Below are 7,853 nucleotides of genomic sequence, written 5' to 3'. Positions count from 1 at the left end.
CAAGTCCACCACTGTGCCCAGCTTTTGTGTGGGTGCTGGGGATCAAATGGTGCCGTTACATGTTTGGAGAGCATTTTGCCCACTGAGCTATACCTGGTTCCACCTGAGGTTTCCAGACAGAAGTGTCATGATCTAAGCTTGACATGATCATGACTTATTTGCACACCTTGGGACAGTCGTGCCATAAATGAACCTCCAGACACATAGAGGACATTTCTTCAATCATTAGGCTGATCCCCATGAAATGCCCACTGCTTGTGAGTTCAAATACAGACATAGCTGATTACTTTAGCCGAATGTAATATCTACCCTTTAGTTGCTGTTTATTCTACATCAGGCTGTAACATACTAAATGCACAAAACATATTAAGCTCATATTAAGAAGCCCATTTTTACAGCTTAGGGTGTTAAGGACTAGAAAGGGAATTAACCCCTCAAAGTCACTCAGCCATTATGCTGAATGTCAGATCCAGTCCCAGCCTCAAGGTCAGGTGTTTCTCAGAGCATCCTATTGGGATCACGTGGGACGCTTGCTAAAATCCACATTTCCACACCCCACCCTGGAGATGTGGATTCTAAATCTCTGCTTCTCGTGCCTGGAACATTCATCTTAATACTGTTATCAGAGTCAGGAGGTCAGAGAACCTTGGCCTGGTTCCAAACAATCAGGGCTTAGACACTCATCAACAAATAATTAAAGATAATTAATAATGAACTCACAGAGAGAAGTATTCAACGTGGTCACACCAGAAAGAGGAGCCAAGAGGTGTAGGGGCCCCTAAGTCTATCTTCCGGATCCTGGTTGAGGTTTAGGTTTAAATAGCAGGCAAGAGGTAGGCATACCAGAGTGGTCCTGGTGGAGTGTGGTGCCACCACCCATCCTTGTCTCCGTCAAGTTGCCAGAACTGTGTGAAATCTCCCCCCAGGAGACAAGTTCCCCCTCAGGCAAGCATCGGGTTTCTCTTTTCCATAGTACAAGGTATCTCTGGGTAAGTTGGAATTCCTTGGGGCCCATTGTCTCAATCGTCTCATAGCGAAAGGGAGGGGCACAGGAGTCTCTTTAGACTATCTTCACTCTTGCCAGGACAGACATAGCACCCTTGGGAATTAGGTATGCCCTATTTGAGCACAAATTAAGTCCCCCCCCCCGTTGCAGTTTATTGCTTCATTCTAAGTGGATGGTAGGAGAGTGGCCACGCATCTGGCTCCCCCAGACAGCATTGCTTTACAAACACCGTTGCGGTGTAATCACTCAGCGTGCTTCTCCTTTGTTTCTCAGTCTCTGGCTTGTATGGTATATATGACAGTCTGTGACCATGGTGTAAATGGACTGATTTTCTCCCAATGCACGGCTATCATCTATACATTCTGGGACAGCTCTCTTGAGTTCTCTGAGAGTTGAGCCCTCCTGACTCACTTTTCTTCTTCTTGTCCAGCCTCCTTCAGTCTTCAGGGCCTGAAGGGGCATTCAGGAGGCAACTGTAGCCCACTTGAGCATGTGGAAGGCCTCTGGAAGGCCTTGTCCTTCTGCCCAGTTCCCTCTGCCTTGCAAAAAGCCATTAGATTACATTCTTGAAGCTAGTCCCCCAGGTCTGTCCTCCTATTGACCACCTCCTCCTCATGAGTCTGACTACCAAGGTTAAGCTATCAAAGCATTGAAATCCAACAATCAAAAGACCCCTTGGGCTTTAACAAGCCCAATTAAGATTAAACACCTCACCCTAACATGGGGTTCCCCCTCACCTTTGTAAACCACCATTTTCCTGTGTGCACATCTGTCTGCTCTCAATCCAGGAAACAGTCCTTTGTCCTCCCTCCAGGACAAATACCCCTTCCCCCTCTCCCTTGTTCCCTTCTCCTTCTCCCTTGGCCTCTGTCTTCTAAGTTTGTCTCTTATTCCCTGCTCTCTGTCCCTCTGGGGCAAATAAGTCCCCTTTGTGCTGAGAACTTGGCCTTGGGTGTCTTGAGGCATCTTCGAGATACCCTACACAGGATACCAGTGTGCACAAGTTATTCCTTCCTATAGGATACCAGCCTGGCACATCATGAAAGATCATGACTGAAAACCCTCTTATTCTCCTGAATTTTGACTTGGCTCTGTGTTTACCCTCCAGACCACTGGGGGGCAGTGTTTGTTCATCTGCATGGACACAGACTCCTGCAAGCAGAAGACAGTATGCATCAGTGTAGGACAGAGGACTAAGCACTGAGTGATGTCTTAATGTCTTGGTTGACCTAAGTGGGGAAATTAACGTACGCACCAAACTGCTGCTACAAGAGCAGACTTTGATAAGTCGGGGAGAGGAGATAAGGAAATTGACTTGTGGGTAATTGGTGCTTCCAAGAGACTGAACATGGAGTACCTTCTCCAACGGTTTTGACCACTGTTTCACATTCCCTTGCAACATCTTATTCTTGCAAGACTGATGAGTCAAGAAACACACCAAGAGACAATTGACACCTGGCCAACTCATAGTGCCTTCTTCTGACCACTGAATTACCAGGGACAGGTAGAACTTCTGAGCTCTTCCTGTTTACCTTGAGGCCTCAGAGGCTCCTTCCAGCCAGTCCCAAGGTTCCAGCAATCATCTGTTGTCTTTACACGTTTTGTCATGAAACAAGATTTGTCTCTGTCTATGGGCTCTGCTTCCACTGGGCTAAAGGCCAGTGTAGAGCATAGTGGCTATGGCTAACCAGGCTTGACTCCCAACTGTGATGCGTCCCAACTCAATGACCTTGTCAAGTTACCAGCCTCCCTGTGTCTTCATGCATCTCCTGTGAGATGGAGACAATGACAATGCTTGTGAGCATGGAGGAGTTGATACATGTGAAATCTCCCCACTGAATTGAACTGTCTGACAGGGTAGCCACTGGCTATTTCCACTGAAATTAAATGAAGTTGAGATGATGTTCAGTTTTCCAGTTTCACTGGCCATAGTTTGAGGGCTTGGTAGCCCCCTGGTGTGTCTAGGGGCTACCATGTTGCTCAGCACAGATACAGATGTTTACATGGAGATACATAGCCCAGGCAATTATGTAGTGACTGGGAAGGACCAGATTTTATGCTCTGTGGCATACATGACTTCATATTCAATTATGAGACTTGTAACTCTTCAGTCAGATTTCCTTCTTGGGGATAAATAAAAATAGTGACATCTCAGTCAAGGGTTTACTTCCTTCCTTCCTCCTCTCTTTCTCTTCCTCCTTCCTTTCCATGATGAAATCTCCTAGAAAGAACAGCGCCACACCCTGAGCCTTCTGCATGGCTGATTAGAGCATTGAAGACTGCAGAGAGTTAAAATGTCTTAGAACCTTGGGGTGTCTTTACCCCATTAGTAGCCATTTGTTGCCCTCCTAGCATCTTTGTGTCAATTTCTATTAAGCATTGGGATGCGCAAACAAAGCTCTGGCTTCTTCTAACCAAAGCTGAAGGCTGTGTTCAGACAGCATCAGGTGTACAGCCAATGTGCTCACACAGCATCAGGTGTACAGCTGAGACCCCTGCTACTCTGGGACCATATACTTTCTTTTTTTTTTGCTTGAAACTTTTTTTTTAATTTAAATGAGCCTACATAGTAAAGTAACAGAATGAGACTTGCTCTTTGTTGGAAACACTGAGCGTGTTTCATCAAGACATAGAAAGGTCCTGGGCAGCATGGAACAGCAACTTCTATTCATCCCTCAAAAGCTAACAAACCGATACTAGCCATTTTCAGGGGCACAAAAGACAGCGGACACAGGGCAGGTGGCTGTCTCTGCAGTAACACCGCTTGCTTTCCATGAGGCTTGCTGAGGCTAAACAGGCGAGCGCTCATAACTTACTGCTCTGTAGTACAGGAACATCTCCTTGGAAGCCAGAAAATCCGTGAATGTGAGCAGCATGCCAAAGATGTCACCAGCCACTTCATCCTTATGGTGCATATTCATTAAACATGGCGGTATAGGTGAGTTTATTCTCTTCCGTGTCTTCAAACTCCTGGTAGTACTTGTCCATGAAGTCACTCTGCAGTAACTGGGACTTGTCATCCATAATAATGTCCTCTAAACACCCAACCACAGCATCAAATTCTGCATCAGAGGCGGAGAAGGACAGCGCGAAGTTCTCTTCTTCTAGGGTGTCCATCAGTCACCGGCCTGGGCCCGCGGCCCTACAGCCTCCTACCGCGCCACCCGGCTGGGCTCCCCTCTGGCCCGCGCTGCCTCAACTGCATCAAGGGCCCACAGGAGCCCGGGATCACACGAGGCTGGAGCCGAGGCTCCCGGCTGGTCCCTGCGCCCACAGGCCTCTCGCGGGGACACACCCCGGGACCATATACCTTATCTCTTAACTAATGTGTCTGGGGTTTTTCTTTGTTCTGTTATTTAAAAAATAACTTTATGAAACTATTACCATGCTGGAACATGGAATTTGGAGTAACCTAAATCTGTGTTTCTAGGTTGTGGTCACTCAGATTTGGCTCTAGAATAAACTTTCTCATCCCTTTGAGGAGAGAGCTGTGTCTGTGCTGATACTCCTTCCCTCCTTCCTCCCTGCCTCCCTTTCTTCCTCCTTCCTTCCCTTCCTCATCCCTTCCTTCCCCTCCTCCCTCCACATTCCACCCTCTGGCTGTCACTCTTTCAAACTGAAGGATGGACATAGCATCCCCTGGATCCTACATGCTGCTGTGTTTTCCCAGTGGCGTGTCCTAAGTATGGGAGTTCATGTTCCAGGAGCCCCTGGGTTCATGCTGACATAAACACGGCACCCTGAGAAAGGCCAGGGTTTTGAGAACTAGCAGCCTCACTTCCTGCAGACTTCATCTTTTCCCTCTATCAAAGTGAAAGATTCTGACACAGACAAATGGGATCCTAGTAAACTATTTGTAGTAGCAAATGTCACTGAGTGAGACCAGCAGAGCGCTGTTGCCATGGGCCACTGCCTGGGCCCCGGAGACACAGACTGGAGAGAACTTTCTGCTGATAACTCTTTGTAACAAGATGAGACCACTGTTCTTTCTGAAGGGGCCATAATGGATATTGATTCTTATTTCGGGAGTTTGGCTCATTAAAATACCAAACAGAATCCTGTGGGGGAACAAGTCATATTGATTGGTTCATTTTGGGTTATGGGTTTGTTTCCTATGTAACATGTAATTGTGTTTTATAGTCCCTCTAATATGCAAGGATTAAAGACGTAATTTGGCTACACAGGAATTGGCTAATAAATTATGAAGCATTCTCTCCCATCAAACTCTTGGATAACTATGTTAGAAACTTAGCAAATGTTGTCTTTTAGAGTGTTTATTCTGGGGAGGGAAATGGCAGGATGGGGACAAACCCTTCCCTTCTCTTGTCACTTTTTACTCTACTAGCGCTTAAGCACACAGTGACGAGTTTAGGGCTTCCAGGAAAAGCCGTTCCATTTTTGCTAAGGTCTAGTAAACTGACTTTTCTTTCACATTGTTTCGCCTCTAACATCCCAGAATGAGTTGCCATCGATGGTGTGGTACAAAGCACCCTTCTGGAAAGATCCAGGCTTAACTGAAACCCTGAAATAAGGCAAGTCAATGAATAGGATATATTTGAGATTCTAACAAATTCATTATTATCCCCATGTAAGTAGGCTGAAATATAATAACTCCTCCCTTCCTTGTTATTATAGTAGATAAATGCTACCTACAGGGAGTCTGTGCTTAGCTCTAGAATATGCTTTGGCCAATGGGGGACCATCAGGCATGATCCAAGCAGCAGCTTGGAAAACACTTGCATGGTAGAATTACTGGGGTGTTTTACTTCCTTCGGGAAGGACATGCCTGGACTTGCTGTCCGGTCTCAGAATGAACTTGAAGCAGAGCCCTTACGGACCAATCACAGCTGACCTGTGGGTACTCATCCATTCACAGAGAAATAAGGGGTTCTAGCACTGTGGTGCTGGGGGTGTGTCACCGGAAAACAGTACAGCTTCCCCGGCTTCCCTGACACTTGACCCATGACCTTCCACTATCATGTCTGCTCCCTCACACATGTTACAGAATTGTCAGTCTGACCTTCTCACCTCCACCTGGAGCCCCAACCACTTCCTCCTCTTCCTCCTGCAGGTTCTTTTTTTTTTTTTTTTTTTTTTTTTTGGTTTTTACGAGACAGGGCTTCTCTGTATTGGAGGCTGTTGGTCCAGCCGGGCCTCGAACTCACAGGGATCAGCCTGCCTCTGCCTCCCGAGTGCTGGGATTAAAGGCGTGTGCCACCTCCTGAAAGGGACTGCGTGTTGACTTCCCTTCTGCAGGCAGACCTCTGTTGACTACTACAGCTAGCCTGAACATGCTTTCTAGTTTAAAGACTTTGGAAAACTCGTTCCTACAATATTTCTGGATAAGAATGTCCTAACTGGTATCTGTAGATAAGGCTGCTATAGATAAGTAGTTGCTGAAAGCCTAGTACACTACAGCTGCTTTGTGTAATAGCCTCATCTAATACTGAGAATATATTAAGATAGAAAATTAAGGCTCCTAGAGGTTAAGAGGGCTTGAGTTCTTGCCTTGACTTCCCTTAGTGATGGACTGTGAAATCAAAGAGTAAGCCAAATAAACCCTTTCCTCCCATCAGCTGATTTTGGTCAGAGTATCTTATCACAGCAATCGAATAAGGCAAGAACAACTCTTAATGCTGAGTTAGAGAACACTGCATAACCTCAGATAAAGTACCTAGGCAGTGCAAGTCATTGTGAATTAGGAAGTGTGGGCTGTTGAGGACCCTGGCTCCTCCCCACAGGGTAGTAGCAGGAGTTGCTGTGAGTGTGTCAGATTCTGCTGTATTTTGAAGGTGGACACCCATACGATGATGATCTGATGTATTTTGAAGGTGGACACCCATACGATGATGATCTGATGTAAGGGTACTGGGGCATGCAGTACATAGTCACTGTTTCATTGCCATGAAGAGACGCCATGGCCAAGCCAACTCTTATAAAAGAAAACACTTAACTGGGGACTTCCTTACAATTTCGGAGCATTAGGCAATGATCATCATGAAGGGGAACTTGGCAGCGGGATGGAAGGGGCTGGGACAGTGGCTGAGAACTTCACACCCTGATCTGCAGACAGCAGACAGAGAAAGGGAAAGACAAGGGCACTGGCATGGGGCTTTTGTAACCTCAAAGCCCACACACAGGGTCACATCTTCTCCAACAAGGCCACACCTCCTATGAGAGAGACATAGAGGTTACGGAGTTGGCTTGAAACCAATTTTAGGGGGTTCGAGTCCTTCCTTTCTCATCTATTTTACTTTAACAAAGGTAGGTTCTTCAAATGTATGGTAGGGTGGAGGGCAGCCATGAAGTCATTCTAGGTTAGTTGATGAATATTCTACTGTGAGAACCTCCTGTTTAGAGGCAAAAGCTTCTCAAATTATGAAAATTATTACAAGTACTGCTGTTAGTAAGATGAAAGATCCTAACCCTCCCAAAAAATTGGTAAACTAGGGACAAAGCATGCAAATATGGCAGCCTATGGATGCACTCTCATTCAAACTACCACAGGGGATTGAAAAGTTTCTGCACCCCGATAAGCCTCTCCACTGATGCAGCAATCCAAATCAGACCAAATCAAACCGAATTAGAAAAAGCCCACGATTAAGGGACACATGGCTTCTCAGCCCCCCAGAGAGGAGACAGGAAAGAGAGACAGGAAAACCACAAGTCTGTCTTCTGGGGGACAGTTTAAATACCCTGTGGGAGTGGTCTTGAGCATCTCTGGGGAGGGGTCATCATTTGGCGGGCTTTCTGAGATGCATCAGGGTTTGAGGGAGATAGGGGATGGGGAGTTGGGTGGAATTTCTACCATAACTTTACAGACTCTTTGGGTCTATGGATACCCAGG

At 46.4% G+C, this 7,853-nt stretch overlaps 1 pseudogene; it reads right to left on the bottom strand.

The window, feature by feature from the left end:
* Nucleotides 1-3,795: 3,795 nt before the first annotated feature.
* On the bottom strand, nucleotides 3,796-4,123 carry LOC110341828 (annotated as a pseudogene).
* Between the last annotated feature and the right edge of the window lie 3,730 nt (nucleotides 4,124-7,853).

This window comes from Mesocricetus auratus, unplaced genomic scaffold (assembly GCF_017639785.1).
Source record: "Mesocricetus auratus isolate SY011 unplaced genomic scaffold, BCM_Maur_2.0 Super-Scaffold_100691, whole genome shotgun sequence".
Classification (NCBI taxonomy): domain Eukaryota; kingdom Metazoa; phylum Chordata; class Mammalia; order Rodentia; family Cricetidae; genus Mesocricetus; species Mesocricetus auratus.
Note: the sequence above shows the minus strand (reverse complement) of the source record. Positions and strands in the feature narration are given on the sequence as shown.